Source organism: Pseudophryne corroboree, chromosome 10 (assembly GCF_028390025.1).
Source record: "Pseudophryne corroboree isolate aPseCor3 chromosome 10, aPseCor3.hap2, whole genome shotgun sequence".
NCBI classification, from domain to species: domain Eukaryota; kingdom Metazoa; phylum Chordata; class Amphibia; order Anura; family Myobatrachidae; genus Pseudophryne; species Pseudophryne corroboree.
In genome coordinates this window covers 141,226,343-141,244,372 of record NC_086453.1, presented here as the reverse complement: position 1 = coordinate 141,244,372, position 18,030 = coordinate 141,226,343, and the positions used below count along the sequence as shown (strand labels likewise).

Below are 18,030 nucleotides of genomic sequence, written 5' to 3'. Positions count from 1 at the left end.
AATTCTACAAAACAAAAATAAAGACATCATCTGCTGTTGTAGCCTAACTGTGCTGTTTGATACATTTTGTACAGTCATCACAAACAATTTCAGGATAAACCATCCCGAACTACAGTATATAGTCATCAACTGGTTCTCGGCCACCTGATATTCCGGAGTGGGGTCATTCATCAAGTATTGAGGAAACATGTAGAAAGGTGTTGTTCTGGAATACAGGTATGTGAATAGGAACTTGACAGAGCTTACCTGGCCTACTGTATAGCTTTAAGTAAGCTAATAAAAACAAATGACTCACTCAGCCTAGTATCTGCTACTGGAAATTCGCCATGTCCTTTAAAACACAAAGTCCACTGATTAAATTGGATGTTATTACTGCATCAGTTTACTTTGTTACAGTACTTTACATATAATGTCTTTATGTCATTTAAAACATACAGTATAAATATGTTCTCAGTCATGGGCCGAACAACTATGATTTGAGAGAGAGAGAGAGAGAGAGAGAGAGAAAATCTGAGTGTAGCTACCAAATAAAGGCATTGGGATTTTGGAGGTAATTCAGATCTGATCGCTGGGCTGCGTTTTTGATGCCCTGTAATCAGATAGTCGCCATCTACAGGGGGAGGGGGAAATCGCTGTGCAATTGTGCGATCGCTTCATTAGCAGAGCTGCACAAAAATCAGTTTGTGCAGTCTCTGCGCAGCCCAGGACTTACTCAGCCGCTGCGATCGAATCCTCCTGATCGGGGCCGGAGCTGACGTCAGACACCCTCCCTCAAAACGCCTGATCCCGCAGGACACTCCCATCAGTTGTCACCCACAAATGGACTCTTCATGTCAATCTCCTTGCGAACGCCCGTGCGACTGGATCCTTCGCACCATCCCATCGCAAGGCACCAATCCCCGTAGCAGCCATCTGTTGTGCCGGCACAGTGCGGCTCAAACGCATGCGCAGTTCAGATCTGATCACATGCTGTGCGAAAATGCACGCGATCAGATCTGAATTACCCCCTTTGTGCACATTTTGTTCAAAGCATGTCTGTTATCATGGATGCTTCTTATCAGTAATTGGCTGATACCCTGTCATCATGGCTTCATCCAATAAAGGCTGTATACTGTAAGGCCTAGTTGGGTGTGGCTCACAAGCCAGCCCTTGTCTAAACAGTATGTCTCCTTTATAAACTGAGAAGTGTAACCAGTGGGGCTAATTATTTGATTTCAACATAGCATATAAATGTTAATACCTGATTAGCGCCCATTGAGACTTATCCTTTCAGGCTGAGATTTGGTTGTAACCTTTAGGGTCAAACAAGATATAAATTGAGGGGCCTACTCCAGACCTATCATTGGCATCAATGGATATCTAGTATTACTGTATATTTATTTATTATTTATTAACAGTTTCTTATATAGCGCAGCAAATTCCATTGCACTTTATACGGTTTAGCAGTAGATATTTAGCCACATTCCAATGGAATGAGAGAAAATAGAAAACTGATATTGTATTTCAGACTTACTGTGTCTTGGTCTTATATATGTTAGTACCTACTGAGCATGTGCAAGAGATAAGAATGGTCCATGCTATGTGGTACTAGGCAGTGACTGGTACATCTTTATATAGGTTAACATCCGACAGCCAACACCCAGTTTATGGTATATATTGCAAGTCTGAGACAGGGCCAAGGGAACTGCAGTCAAAATGGTGCCTACTCTATATTTGGACTGATCCAAGCATTTGATGAGAAATGATGGGACTCCTCAGAGTTAAACTACATCTCATGTTAAAAAAAGTTATGCATCTATATTTTGTGATTACACAGACAAAAGTTGAGCATTACTTGGGATGTCCTTAAGAAAGATTATAGGGACTTAGGCCAGAACTAAAAGAAAGGACATATAAGGTAATATTCTCCGAAATATTACCAGTGCCACCGCGCAAGCCCAGGGAGGCAGTGGGAGATCAGGGAGGTAAATGTGTGGCTTAGAGATTGGTGTAGGAAGGAGGGGTTTGTGTTCTTGGAACACTGGGTGGACTTCTCAGTCAGGCACCATCTGTTTTGTTGCGATGGATTGCACCTGAATAAGGAGGAGACTGCGGTGCTGGGGGGAAGGATGGTTAGTAGGTTGGAGGAGCTTTTAAACTAGGAGCCTGGGTTGAGGGTTTAGCTAGAAACTATGGGTCATTCAGTGAGAATAGTAAGGATGGTGGTAGTGAGCTAAATGGGGGTGTAGAAGGGGGGAGGAAAAGAGCAGCTGGCAAGGGCAATGGCTTTTACATGGGTTCTAAAAAGGGTATTAACAAAGGTATTGCCAAAACATTAACTTACAACAATTATGTGTCATCATTACAGCATATAGAAAATGATGTACGGAGCATAAGGGAAAATACTCACATACTTAGTGTCAAAGGCTGAGTATGATATTATAGGTATTACAGAAACATGGTGGGACGACTGGGGTTGCAAACTTGGAGGCAAATTCTCTTTTCAGGAGGGACAGGGCAAGCAAAAGAGGAGGAGGTGCATGTCTTTATGTTAAACCATCTCTTAAACCATACTTAAAGGAGGTTATTAATGAGGGGACTGGCGATAATGTGGAGTCCCTATGGGTTAAAATCTCAAGTGGGGGTATTGATGCAAAAAAACTAGTCATAGGCACGTGCTACAAAAAGCCGGATATTAGCATACATGAGGAAGAACAACTCTTGCAGCAAATCGAATGGGCTGCGGGATTGGGGGACATCCTAGTGATTGGGGATTTTAATTATCCTGATATAAATTGGAGTAATGATTCATGTGTTAAAGCAAGGGGCAACAGGTTCTTAAATATGTTAAAGGACCACTACTTGTCTCAACTAGTCGGGGACCCAACTAGGGGTAAAACTACTCTGGATCTAGTAACTACTAATAATGTGGACATTATATCAAACACTAAAGTTGGGGAGACTTTGGGTAACAGTGATCACTATATGATCACATTCGACATCAGTTTCAGTAAACATAGTTATAAGGGTTCAACCAAAACATTTAACTTTAGGAAGGCTAATTTCAGTATGCTGAGATGTGCACTTAATGACATTGAGTGGGAAGTTTTGTTTCATAGCAAGAACACTTCGGAAATGTGGGATGCTTTAAAAGGGTTGCTAGATAGCAATATTCACAAATGTATTCCCATGGGCAGTAAATGCAGGAGTACTAAACTCAAACTGATGTGGCTTAACAAGAAGGTCAAGGCAGAAATGGATAAAAAGAAGCATGCTTTCAAAGCATTTAAATCTAATGGAAAGGAGGAGTCATTCCTGTATTACAAGAAATGCAATAAAAAAAGCAAAAAAGCAATAAGAGCAGCTAAAATGGAAAATGAAAAGCAAATCGCTATAAAGTAAAACCAATCCTAAAAAGTTTTTTAAATACATAAACAGTTAAAGGTTAAAAAAGGAGAACATAGGTCCAATAAAAGATGAATCTGGAGTATTGATAAATGATGACGAAATAAAAGCGGAAATACTGAACAATTTTTTTTCATCTGTGTTCACCAGAGAAGAGCTGATGGTGGGAGTAGTGCATAAAGATAGTGACAGTAATGATTTGTGGTTAGATACTTGTTTAAGTGAAGAAGTAGTGCGGGAGAGACTAAGCAAAATTAAGATTAATAAATCACCTGATGGACTTCACCCGAGGGTTCTTATGGAGTTTGGGTCACAACTAGCAAGACCCCTATACTTGATTTTCAATAGTTCAATTAGATCAGGCATGGTACCGAAGGACTGGCGTAGAGCTGAGGAAGTGCCATTATTTAAAAAGGGATCCAAAAATCATCCAGGTAACTACAGACTGGTTAGTTTGACGTCTATAGAGGGGAAAATATTGGAAGGAATTCTAAGGGATAGCATAGAGGAGTATCTAAAGACCGTTAAGATTATTAGCAAGTACCAGCATGGGTTTGTGAGGGACAGATCAAGTCAAACTAACTTAATTAGCTTCTATGAGAAAGTGAGCGATAATCTTGACCAGGGAAAAACAGTGGATGTGGTCTACTTAGATTTTGCAAAAGCCTTCGGTACAGTGCCTCACAGGAGACTGATCATCAAATTAAAGGAGCTTGGTCTAGGAAAAACTGATTGTACATGGATAAGTAACTGGCTGGATAACAGGGTACAGCGAGTAGTGGTCAATGGGAAGTCCTCAAGCTGGATACCAGTAGTCAGCGGAATACCACAAGGGTTCGTACTCGGGCCACTACTGTTCAACATATTTATCAATGACCTAGAAATAGGCCTGGAAAGCACAGTGTCAATCTTTGCAGATGATACTAAACTGTGTAGGGTAATTAATTTGGAAATAGATGTGGAGGAAAAGAGGAGATTAAAGGAAAAGAGGAGATTAAGAGGGGACATGATCAACATTTACAAATATATAAGGGGACAATATACAGATCTTGCGCAGGACCTGTTTTTGGTTAGATCAACACAGAGAACTCGTGGACACTCGCTCAGGTTAGAGGAGAGGAGATTCCACACAATACGGCGTAAAGGCTTTTTTACGGTAAGGACGATACGTGTTTGGAATTCCCTGCCTGAGGGAGTTGTAATGGCCAACTCAGTCAACACCTTTAAGAATGGGTTAGATAAATTCCTAATGAATAAGGATATCCAGGGTTACAGGGCATAGTCACGCACTATGGTTATTATAAAAAAAGAGGGGTTAATCGGAACGGCAGTCAGCAACTTCAGTCAAAATTTTATACAAAATAATCGTGCATAGGAGACCACAAATAGGTTGAACCCGATGGACAATTGTCTTTTTTCAACCTTAGATACTATGTTACTATGAGTCTTTGCAGAATGATTTATCTAAACTTGAAATCTGGGTGTCTAAATGGAGAATGAGGTTCAATATAGAAAAATGCAAGGTTATGCATTTCGGGACTAAAAACAAACTTGCATCCTACAAATTCAACGGGGAAAGTCTAGGGGTAACAGTATTGGAAAAAGATTTAGGGGTACTCATTGATAATAGGCTTAATAACCATATACAATGTCAAAGCGCAGTAAAGAAGGCAAGTAAGGTGCTAGTGTGCATAAAACGGGGAATTGACACAAGGGACAAGGATGTAATCATGCCGCTGTACAAATCATTGGTATGTCCGCACCTGGAATATTGTGTTCGGTTTTGGGCACCATTGTATAAAAAAGATATCGGTGACCTCAAAAGGGTTCAAAGGCGAGCTACTAAATTGATTAAAGGGTTAGAGACACTGAATTACGAGGAAAGGCTTACTAGGTTGAATATGTATACACTGGAAAAGAGGCGTCTAAGAGGAGACATTAATATCTTCAAATATGTAAAGGGACATTACAAAGAGTTATCAGAGGAATTATTTATTAAAAGAACTCTGTTTAGGACAAGTGGGTACTCGCTGAGGCTGGAGGAGAGAAAATTCCGTACGCAGCGGAGGAAAGGGTTCTTCACTATTAAGGCAATAAGGATTTGGAATGCCCTGCCAGGGAAGGTGGTAATGGCGGACTCTGTAAATGCATTTAAAAAAGTATTGGATACATTTCTGATTGAAAATGATATCCAAGGTTATAACATTTAAAATATTGACGTTGATAATCCGGGTGTAACATGATTTATAGTTGTTAACTAGTCATAAAACATTACTTTAGCAGTGTCACGATCCGGGTATCTGGATGCCATTTCTTACCCATCAGATGCCTCCTAAGGCTGGCTCAGCGCTCCAGGACCGGATCCCATCTGTTATCCTGATGTGTACATTCCTGTATCCTCTCCTGTCACTCTGGGACGCTGTCACAGTAAACGCCATATTACACCTGGCATGGCGTCTCCCGCGGCCTCCGCCGCCGTCCCTGAACTTCTGCATGCAGAGTGTCTGAGTGGCGATTACGTCAGCCGCGGCCTCCGCTGTGTCCGCGTGGTTGGATGTGCATCTGTCAGCCTGGCGCCTCCTGTCTCCGGTGGCCGGTGCCGCCATTACTGTTTTCATTACCACATGGATTACAAACCAAACTTCCCTCCAAGTGTCTGCATGGGCGCAGCCATCTTGGATTCTGTCAGCTGATCATTTCCACCAATCTGTTCTCAGTATTGTTAATCTGCATAATTGCCAAGCCAATCCCTTCCTTGCTGCAGGTATAAATACACTGTGCCTGAGCAAGGAAGGCGTCAGTGCTTTGGTTGTCAAATCTAGTTCCTGTTTGTCTCTCTCCTGTGATTGTCTTCCAGGTTCCAGCTCCTGTCTCAAGACTTCCACCATAGAGACCCGCACCAGCATTCCACCTGCGGTGTAGCCTGACTCTCCAATCCATTGTGGATTCATCTGTTTCCAGCTACAACATTACCTGCTTCCAGCTCAGCTTCCAGCAGAGTACAGCTTCCCTTAAAGGGCCGGTGTCCTTTCTACACTTTACCACTCTCCACCGGTATTATTATTTCTCCGCTCTCAAGTTCTACATTTCAGTTCATATTTCATCGCTCCCAAGTTCATTTATTATTTAACTGGTTCCAGCCAGTATCCACTCCGTGCTAACAACAGTCTGGTTCCAGCCAGTATCCACAGCAGCTGTTTTATCTTCAGCAACCCAGCTTTTCCTGGAACACCAGCTGGCACAATCCTGGGTTATCTCCATTGCTACAGTCGGGCCTGGTAAGGACTTTCCATCTAGAAGATCATAAGAACTATCTCACACTACCAGTGCCCTGTGGCTCCTGCCATCCTGTAGTACCCAGGAACTGTATTTATTCTTTGCTGACTTTTACGTTTTCTTTTACTGCTGCTGTGTTGCGGAGTTGTCATAATAAACATCATTGACTTTTATCCAAGTTGTCGTGGTCACGCCTTCGGGCAGTTATTATTCATGTTACTTACATGTCCAGGGGTCTGATACAACCTCCCAGGTTCCGGTACATCTCAGCCCCTACAACTGAGGCTGCCTCCCGTCAGCTCAGGCCCTCAGTTGTGACAAGCAGGTACATTATAATCAACTCAACTTAATACAGGTTGAACACGATGGGCATTTTGCCTCTATTCAACCTCAATTACTATGTTACTATGTTATGTTACTATGTTATTTGTTACTTTGTATAATAAAGTTTGTTCATTTATAATCAATTTCTCACCCTGTGTCAAACTATTTCCTTTAATCAGAGAAATGAAAAACCCACACAATACAAGAGGTGCATTCATTTGACTGCAATTTAGTTGTGTGTTAGGCATTTTGCTACTGTAGGAACTTGCAAAAATGTGGGATCCCTTGATGATGGGGCTGTAAGCTTAAATGTTTTAATCAACATCTGAACAAAATACCCGTGCTCTTATTTGCTAGATACATCCAGATGTGCAATACATTATTGTTGCAGATAACTAAAGACTTTTTGGGCAGTATACATTTATGGCATTAATGTTGCGAAGCAGCTGGTGCCATGTGGCCTCAATTATATTGGCTTTGTGGCCTCAATTATGTAGGCAAAACAGGCAGGACTTTGAGGGAGCATCGGATAGCGATCCGTACAGCTATTTAAATAGTTTCTTATGTAGCGCAGAATATTCCGTTGTGCTTTACAATTAGAACAACAGTAATAGAACAAAACTGGGTAAAAACAGACAGACATAGAGGTAGGAAGACCCTGCTCGCAAGCTTACAATCTATAGGGAAATAGGCATTTATACACAAGGATAGATGCTACCTATTGCATAATGGTCCATCAGATTGCTAGGTTCTTAATGGGTTGTATGATATGATCACCCCGCAATGTTGGCCAAGTGTCAGGAGGGTGTGAGAGTAAAGAAAGACAAGATATGTGATATTATGTATACTGTACAGAGAGGATGTAATTAGATAGGGAAGCACTGAAGGTTATGTGGGTGGGTCTGGAATTTGATAGGCTTGTATGAAGAGGTGATTTTTCAGGGAACGTTTAAAGGTTTGGAGACTAGAGGCGAGTCTTATTGTGCGTTGAAGGGCATTCCACAGAGTGGGTGAAGCCTGGATAAAGTCCTGTAATTTTGAGTGCGAACAAGTAATGTGCGTGGATAAGAGATGTAGATCTTGTGCAGAGCGGAGAGGTCGGGTAGGGAGATTTTTGAGATGAGTGAAGATATGTATGTTGGTGCAGTTTGGTTAATAGCCTTGTATGTCAGTAAATGTATTTTATATTTAATACGGTAGAATACTGGTAACCAATGGAGGGACTGACAGAGTGGATCTGCAGACGATGAATGTCTAGCAAGGAAGATTAGCCTTCAAAATGGATTGTAGTGGTGAGAGCCTATGTTTGGGAATACCGGTCAGGAGACTATTACAATAATCAATGCAGGAGATAATAAGACCATGGACTAGAGTTTTTGCTGTGTCTTGTGTAAGATATGGTCATATTTCATCAGTCTATCAAGACTGGCCGCAGTGACCAGCATGTCATTTTATGTAGGCTGGACATGGTCTAGCATCTTTAAGGTACAAAATCATTGACCTTATCCCGCCTGATATTAATGGTGATAATCAATTTTTTAAAACCACTTAAGTGTGAGTCTAGGTAGATTTTCAGGCTTGAAACACTTTCACCTAAAGGGTTAAACGACTACCCAGGTTTCGATTGCTTTTTATGATCTTATTGCTTGACATTTGTGATGCTCTGCATACTTATGTCTCATTTTCTATTTATCTTAGTAATGTGTAACATAGTAATAGTTTATACATTGTATTTAAAACATTGCACTGTTCTTTTTTGCTACTGAACCATTTGTATCTGTTTAATTTAACCACCATAGATACGGATAGATTGATGTGACATCATTTAGGCGCCACAGACCAACATCTGGATTCTGTGATGCACGCGGTGTGGTAAAGGAATATATGGTGAGTCTTGTTTTATGTCTGTTTATCCTAATGACGCTGAATAAATCAGCGAAACGTTGGGAAGTATACTACCCCTAATCCCTAACCTCCTTAATCCTAACCCACATTTCCCGCAGTCTGATCCTAATATACACCATTGGTTTAGATGTAATATACACAATCCATACCTCCCAAAATGACCCATTGCAGGAGGGACAAAATGCTCTACCTGGACTTCCTTCTTAAATTATGATTGCAATCACCTGTGTTGAAACACCCTTCTTTTCAATTAAATAGTTCAACACAGGTGACACAAATCATATATTTAGAGGGAAGTCCAGGTAGAGAGCATTTTGCACCTCCTGGAATGGGTCATGTTGGGAGGTGTACACAATCTAATATACACTCCCACCCACCCCTTCCACTGAGGACCGCTGTCTTAAGTGCCCTGGGCACCCTCAAGAGGCTTAATCCGGCCATGAGCGAAGTAATGTTTTTTTTGTATTTAATGGGAGAAGCGTGCATGACATCATGACAACAAGCTGCATCTCTGAGAAGCAGATGAGCAGTGCCGTAAAGAGGAGTAGCCAGTATCAGTAGACTCAGAATAATGTAAGCATAGGGGGCTAGAGTCAGGGGATGTAGATGGTTGAGCTGGAGGATTTAAGGGGCTGGAGTTGGAGAGACAGATGAGGACTGGGGAGACACTGGGGTGCTGGAGAAATAGAAGGGTGTTGGAGCTAGGTGTAGGTGAGGCAAAAGTATGCTGGACCTGGAAAGACACTGGTTAGCTGGAGAGACAGAAGAGTGCTTGACCTGGAGAGATACCGGAAAGCTGGAGAGACAGAAGGGGGCTTGATCTGGAGAGATACTGGAAAGCTGGAGAGACAGAAGGGGGCCTGAGCTGTAGAGGCACTGGGAAGCTGGAGTGATACTGGGTGCTGCAGAGAAACAAGGAGGTTGGATGTTGCGGCCACAGGCAGCCACAAGTTCAGGCAGGGGGTGTGAGCAGAAAGTGTATGTTTTATATCATACTACAGCACATTGTACTATAATGAATATACAATTAACTTCATAATATCAAAATCCTGAAAGCTGCTGGGGGCCTGAGCCAGCCCCAGACTCGCGGTCAATCTATTCAAATTTCACGTAGACAGGTTAACATAGTAACATAGTAATTGAGGATGAATAGAGGCAAATTGCCCATCGTGTTCAACCTGTTTTAAGTTGTGATGAATCTACATACTGAATAATGTTTTATGACTAGTTAGCTACTATAACTCATGTTACCCCCGGATTAACCACCTTGATATTTTAAGTATTATAACCTTGGATAGCTTTTTCATTCAGAAATGTATCCATTCCTTTTTTAAATCCAATTACAGAGTCCGCCATTACCACCTTCCCTGGCAGGGAATTCCACATCCTGATTGCCCTAACAGTGAAGAACCCTTTCCTCCGTTGCGTTCGGAACTTTCTCTCCTCCAGTCGCAGCGAGTGCCCACGTGTCCTAAACTGTGTTCTTTTAATAAATAATTCCTCTGATAACTCTTTGTGATGTCCCTTTACATACTTGAAGATATTAATAATATCTCCTCTTAGGCGCCTCTTTTCTAGTGTATACATATTCAACCTAGTAAGTCTTTCCTTATAGTCCAGTCCTTCTAGGCTTTTAATCAATTTAGTAGCTCGCCTTTGAACATTTTCGAGTTCACTGGTGTCTTTTTTATACAATGGTGCCCAAAACTGAACACAATATTCCAGGTGCAGACATACCAATGCCTTATACAGTGGCATGATTACAGATGAGTCCCTTGTCTCAATTCCCCTTTTTATGCACGCTAGCACCTTACTTGCCTTCTTTACTGCGTTTTGACATTGTGTATGGTTATTAAGCCTATTATCAATGAATACCCCCAAATCTTTTTCCAACTCTGTTTCCCCTATGCGTTCCCCATTTAATATGTAGGATGCAAGTTTGTTTTTAGTCCCAAAATGCATAACCTTGCATTTGTCTGTATTGAACCTCATTTTCCATTTAGACACCCAGATTTCAAGTTTAGCTAGATCATTCTGCAAGGACTCCACATCCAATTCTGAATTAATTACCTTACACAGTTTAGTATCATCTGCAAAGATTGACACTGTGCTTTCCAGGCCTATTTCTAGGTCATTCGTAAATATGTTGAACAGTAGTGGTCTGAGTACGGACCCTTGTGGTGTTCCACTGACTACTGGGGACCAGGTTGAGGACTTCCCGTTGACCACTACTCGCTGTACCCTGCTATCCAACCAGCTGCTTATCCATGTGCAAATAGTTTTTCCTAGGCCAAGCTCCTTTAATTTGATCATCAGTCTCCTGTGAGGAACTGTATCGAAGGCTTTTGCAAAATCTAGGAAGACCATATCCACTGCTTTTCCTTGATCAAGATTATTGCTCACTTCCTCGTAGAAGCTAATTAAGTTAGTCTGACATGACCTGTCCCTCACAAACCCATGCTGGTTCTTGCTAATAATCCTAGCGGACTGTAGATACTCCTGTATGCCGTCCCTTAGAATTCCTTCCAATATTTTCCCCACTATAGATGTTAAACTAACTGGTCTGTAGTTTCCCGGAAGATTTTTGGATCCCTTTTTAAATATTGGCACTACCTCAGCTATACGCCAATCCTTCGGTACCATGCCTGATCTAATTGAACTATTGAAAATCAAGTATAGGGGTCGTGCTATTTGTGAACTAAGCTCCATAAGAACCCTCGGGTGAAGCCCATCAGGACCAGATGATTTATTAATCTTAATTTTGCTTAGTCTCTCCCGGGCTACTTCTTCACTTAAACAAATATCTAACCATGAATCATTACTGTCACAATTGTTATGCTCTACTCCAACCAGGTGGAACGCCGCCGGAAGCCCCGAACCCGGAAGCCGCGGAACGCGGCACTACAGCGTCTCCTGCTATCCTGGACTTGCTGTTTGGACCCTTTGCTCCTGTCCTCTCCCTGGCCTAGCGACGGTTGTCTGCATACAACATCACCAACGATTAGCAGGACTCTCCTGAGGGAACCGCCGCCGAGCGGCCTGCCACTAAGTCAGCCAGTGGATTAAGCAAGTTCTATGGACACCAGACAGACGTGAATTCTGTCCGTCTGTCATTATTACAAGCCTATACTACCGGACACTCATCCCACCAGCCCTGTATTGGTGAAGTATAAACAGGCTCTATCAAGCATTAACCAGCTTTTTTTAACCTACAATTGAGCTCAATATGCTTTAACCCTTTATAGCCACTAACAGCCGGCTTATGCATGCAAAAAAATATAACATCTAATAGGCTTTGTGTATAATTGCCAGCAAGTCCAGAGACTTAGGACACAGTCCTTTATTTTATATATATTTCTTATTTTTATTTTAAATGTTTATATGCAATGTTTAGGCTTTTAGCCATACAGTGTCTATCTCTAGAAAAATTTTTTTACCAATAAATGTATATATTTACAAAACCAGCAGCTGTTGCACTATTATCCCTTCTGAGCGCCCACATTATATTATTTTCTTTTCCTCTACTCCAACCATCAGTTCTTCACTGGTAAATACTGATGAAAAGAATTTGTTCAGTATTTCCACTTTTATTTCGTCATCATTTATCAATTCTCCTAATTCATCTTTTAATGGACCTATATTCTCCTTTTTTAACCTTTTACCGTTTATGTATTTAAAAAACTTTTTAGGATTGGTTTTACTCTCTATAGCGATTTGCTTTTCATTTTCCATTTTAGCTGCTCTTATTGCTTTTTTGCTTTTCTTATTACACTCCTTGTAATACTTGAAAGACTCCTCCTTTCCATTAGATTTAAATGCTTTGAAATCCCGCTTTTTTTTATCCATTTCTGCCTTAACCTTTTTGTTAAGCCACATCGGTTTGAGTTTAATACTCCTGCGTTTACTACCCATGGGAATAAAGGGTGGTCTTCTGTATGCCGGCGGACGGGCTCCCGACGCTCAGTATACCGGCGCCGGGAGCCCGACAGCCGGCATACCGACACTTATTTTCCCTCGTGGGGGTCCATGACCCCCATAGAGGGAGAATAAAATAGTGTGGCGCTCGTAGCGCGCCACCGTGCCCGTAGCGTAGCGAGCGCAGCGAGCCCGCAAGGGGCTCATTTGCGCTCGCCACGCTGTCGGTAAGCCGGCGGTCGGGCACCCGGCGCCGGGATGCTGGTCGCCGGGAGCCCGACCACCGGCCAGCCGTAGTGAACCCGGAATAAAGTTATGAATATTGCTATCCAGCAACCCTTTTAAAACATCCCACATTTCCGAAGTGTTCTTGTTATTAAACAGAACCTCCCACTCTATTTCGTTAAGTGCACATCTAAGCATGCTGAAATTAGCCTTCCTAAAGCTAAATGTTTTGGTGGAACCCCTGTAGCTGTTTCCTGAAACTGATGTCGAATGTGATCATATAGTGATCACTGTTACCCAAAGTCTCCCCAACTTTAGTGTTTGATATAATGTCCACATTATTAGTAATTACTAGATCCAGGGTAGTTTTACCCTTAGTTGGGTCCTTGACTAATTGAGACAAGTAGTGACCCTTAAACATATTTAAGAACCTGCTGCCCCTCGCTTTAGCACATGAATCGTTACTCCAGTTTATATCCGGGTAATTAAAATCCCCAATCACTAGGATGTCCCCCAATCCCACAGCCGTTTTGAATTTGCTGCAATAGTTGTTCTTCCTCATGTATGCTAATATCTGGCTGTTTGTAGCACGTGCCTATGACTAGTTTTTTTGCCTCAATTCCCCCAGTTGAGATTTCAACCCATAGTGACTCCAGATTATTGCCAGTCTCCTCATAGATAACCTCCTTTAGGTATGGTTTAAGTGATGGTTTAACATAAAGACATACAGTATACCTCCTCCCCTTTTGTTAGCCCTGTCCCTCCTGAAAAGATAATACCCCACCAAGTAAGCAGCCCAGTCGTGAGAGTCGTCCCACCATGTTTCCGTAATACCTATAATGTCATACTCAGCCTTTGATGCTAACAATTCCAATTCCCCCATTTTACCTGCTAGGCTTCTTGCGTTTGCAAGCATACAGGTTGTTTTTACAACTTTAAAGCTTCAGCAATTAATGCAGACTATGGGGTATATGCAATTGCGGTCGAATTCCCGAAATTGTCGAAAAACTGGACTTTTTCGCCCAAAAAAAATAATTCGACAATGCAATTCAGTACTTTCCGTCAAAAAAATGGACTTTCAAAATTCTACTTTTTGAAATTCGACATTTGTCAAATTCGACTTTTCTGCAATGGTACAAATGCGGCAATTCGACAAAAGTATATTCAATTGAAGTTTGGAAATTCGACAACAGTGCTTTTAGACAGTAAATTCGTCATTTTTAATCCGCCACACTTTGGTGGGTGAATCTAATAAAAAAAATGTAAAACATGTTTTTTTGTGTGTTTTTTTATTGGTAATAGCATATCTATTTATATTAGAAGGGATTAGGTACGTGGTTTGTCTTTTTGGGAGGCACAAGTATTATTTATATATTTTTAAAAATATTTTTTTTTTGTTTTGTTTTTTTTAAGATGGAATGGTAAAATCCCGTAAAAAAATGGCGTGGGGTCCCCCCTCCAAAGCATAACCAGCCTCGGGCTCTTCGAGCCGGTCCTGGTTCTAAAAATCCGGGGGGGAAATGGACAGGGGATCCCCCGTATTTTTAAAACCAGCACCGGGCTCTGCGCCTGGTGCTGGTGCAAAAAATACGGGGGACAAAAAGAGTAGGGGTCCCCCGTATGTTTTACACCAGCATCGGGCTCCACTAGCTGGACAGATAATGCCACAGCCGGGGGTCACTTTTATACAGCGCCCTGCAGCCGTGGCATTAAATATCCAACTAGTCACCCCTGGCCGGGGTACCCTGGGGGAGTGGGGACCCCTTCAATCAAGGGGTCCCCCCCCCAGCCACCCAAGGGCCAGGGGTGAAGCCCGAGGCTGTCCCCCCCATCCAAGGGCTGCGGATGGAGGGCTGATAGCCTTGAGAAAATGACAAGAATATTGTTTTTTTCCTGTAGTACTACAAGTCCCAGCAAGCCTCCCCCGCAAGCTGGTACTTGGAGAACCATAAGTACCAGCATGCGGGAGAAAAACGGGCCCGCTGGTACCTGTAGTACTACTGGAAAAAAATACCCAAATAAAAACAGGAGACACACACCTTGAGAGTAAAACTTTATTTCACACCTGCCGACACACACATACTTACCTATGTTGACCCGCCGACTGCCACATCTCCTGATCCGACGATCCGGGGTACCTGTGAATAAAATTATACTCACCTCAATCCAGTGTCCAGATATAAATCCTCGTACTTGGCAAAACAAATAAACGAACACCCGACCAAGCGGACTGAAAGGGGTCCCATGTTACACATGGGACCCCTTTCCCCGAATGCAGAGACCCCCCCCCGTGACTGCTGTCACAGAAAGGTCTCTTAAGCCAATCAGCGAGCGCAACGTCCGGGCACTCTGCTAATTGGCTGCACGTCTGAGCTGTCAGACAGCGCATCGCAAAGCCTCTCCATTATACTCAATGGTGGGAACTTTGCGTCAGCGGTGAGGTCACCCGCGGTCAGCGGCTGACCGCGGGTAACCCCACCGCTGACAGCAAAGTTCCCACCATTGAAAGTAATGGAGGGAGCTGTGCGATGCGCTGTCTGAGCTCACATGCGCATACAGCCAATCAGGTGAGTGCAACGAAGTAGCGCTTCCTGATTGGCTGAAGGGACCTCTGTGACAGGAGTCACGTGGGGTCCCGGCATTCGGGGAAAGGGTAAACATGTGTAAACATGGGACCCCTTTCAGTCCGCTTGGTCGGGTGTTCGTTTATTTGTTTTGCCAAGTACGAGGATTTATATCTGGACACTGGATTGAGGTGAGTATAATTTTATTCACAGGTACCCCGGATCGTCGGATCAGGAGACGTGGCAGTCGGCGGGTCAACATAGGTAAGTATGTGTGTGTCGGCAGGTGTGAAATAAAGTTTTACTCTCAAGGTGTGTGTCTCCTGTTTTTATTTGGGTATTTTTTTTCCAGTAGTACTACAGGTACCAGCGGGCCCGTTTTTCTCCCGCAAGCTGGTACTTGTGGTTCTCCAAGTACCAGCTTGCGGGGAAGGCTTGCTGGGACTTGTAGTACTACAGGAAAAAACAATATTCTTGTCATTTTCTCAAGGCTATCAGCCCTCCATCCGCAGCCCTTGGATTGGGGGGACAGCCTCGGGCTTCACCCCTGGCCCTTGGGTGGCTGGGGGGGGGCCCTTGATTGAAGGGGTCCCCACTCCCCCAGGGTACCCCGGCCAGGGGTGACTAGTTGGATATTTAATGCCACTGCCGCAGGGCGCTGTATAAAAGTGACCCCCGGCTGTGGCATTATCTGTCCAGCTAGTGGAGCCCGATGCTGGTGTAAAAGATACGGGGGACCCCTACTCTTTTTGTCCCCCGTATTTTTTGCACCAGCACCAGGCGCAGAGCCCGGTGCTGGTTTTAAAAATACGGGGGATCCCCTGTCCATTTTTCCCCCGGATTTTTAGAACCAGGACCAGCTCGAAGAGCCCGAGGCTGGTTATGCTTTGGAGGGGGGACCCCACGCAATTTTTCCGGGTTTTTTCCCGTTTTTTAAAAATCGGGACAAAATCCGTCAAATCGGCCGTTTTTCATCAGCGGGACTGTCGAATCCGTTTTTTATTGAATATGGTCAATTTCGGCACCCACTTGCCGAAATTAGACGGTCGAATTGTGTCGAATTAAAAAACGGCCGAAAAATTGCCGCGATTAGCCGCTGATTGCATATACCCCTATATTTAGTAGGAATATTTTTTGAAGACATAGAATTAACCTCACAATTGTTCTGGGTTTCATTTCACTAGACGTTACACACCTTTTGTATGCTAGGAAAGGTCATAGCTAATCTGTCTTCTTTTAGAAATAGCTATTTATACCTGAAATACTGTTTACTAAACAATTAGTGGTCACAGATTCCTCCTTTCAACAGAGCATTCATGCAGGGGAGTCACTGCTACAGCAGGTTATCTGAGAAAAACACAAACACATTTTTTTTTTAATTCATAGCCATTTTTTTTTTCTCTTTTCAGATGGCTGCACCTTCAGGTAACACACAGATGCTACTGTTTTACAGTGAAAACCAATAAGTGTCAAGGGGGCATGTTTACCACACACTGCATTTAACATGAGGCTGTGGCATGAAAATATCAACCCCACTCCCAATGCAGTAATGAAAATGACTGCATGCCAGTGACGTGTGGTGAGCTAAATGGCTCAGGAGGCACTGGCTAGCAGCAGAGCCAAATTTAAACGCAACATATGAGCCAAAGGGTATATGTGGGCATTATACACAGGTGCAGCAGTATAAACTTCTGGAAATTTGGTGAGTTTTGATCTGAGAAGTGCGGAAAAGGTCAGCAGGTAAGGCGCTGCCTCAACTGCCATAGACTTTTTACTCCAGAGTTTTGGCTATAAAAATTATTAGAATAATGCAAAGAAGATATTTCAAACACATTCTTTGTATTTTTCATATACTTTATACACTGCTCAAAAAAAATAAAGGGAACACTAAAATAACACATCCTAGATCTGAATGAATGGAATATTCTTATTAAATACTTTGTTCTTTACATAGTTGAATGTGCTGACAACAAAATCACACAAAAATTATCAATGGAAATCAAATTTATTAACCCATGGAGGTCTGGATTTGGAGTCACCCTCAAAATTAAAGTGGAAAAACACACTACAGGCTGATCCAACTTTGATGTAATGTCCTTAAAACAAGTCAAAATGAGGCTCAGTAGCGTGTGTGGCCTCCACGTGCCTGAATGACCTCCCTACAATGCCTGGGCATGCTCCTGATAAGGTGGCGGATGGTCTCCTGAAGGATCTCCTCCCAGACCTGGACTAAAGCATCAGCCAACTCCTGGACAGTCTGTGTTACAACGTAGCGTTGGTGGATGGAGCGAGACATGATGTCCCAGATGTGCTCAATTGGATTCAGGTCTGGGGAACGGGCGGGCCAGTCCATAGCATCAATGCCTTCGTCTTGCAGGAACTGCTGACACACTCCAGCCACATGAGGTCTAGCATTGTCTTGCATTAGGAGGAACCC

General features: G+C 42.9%; 1 protein-coding gene and 1 long non-coding RNA gene across 2 annotated transcripts in view; one reads left to right on the top strand and one right to left on the bottom strand.

Annotated features, from left to right (window-relative positions):
- LOC134965097 (uncharacterized) overlaps positions 1 to 12,261 on the top strand; it is a 38,031-nt gene extending 25,770 nt beyond the window's left edge. Inside the window, exons 2-3 of the long non-coding RNA XR_010188316.1 lie at positions 8,784 to 8,871; positions 11,743 to 12,261. This is a non-coding gene — a long non-coding RNA (uncharacterized LOC134965097). The remainder of the gene's footprint in view (positions 1 to 8,783; positions 8,872 to 11,742) is intronic.
- PTPRH (protein tyrosine phosphatase receptor type H) overlaps positions 1 to 18,030 on the bottom strand; it is a 426,591-nt gene that overhangs the window by 348,918 nt on the left and 59,643 nt on the right. The window lies entirely within an intron of this gene.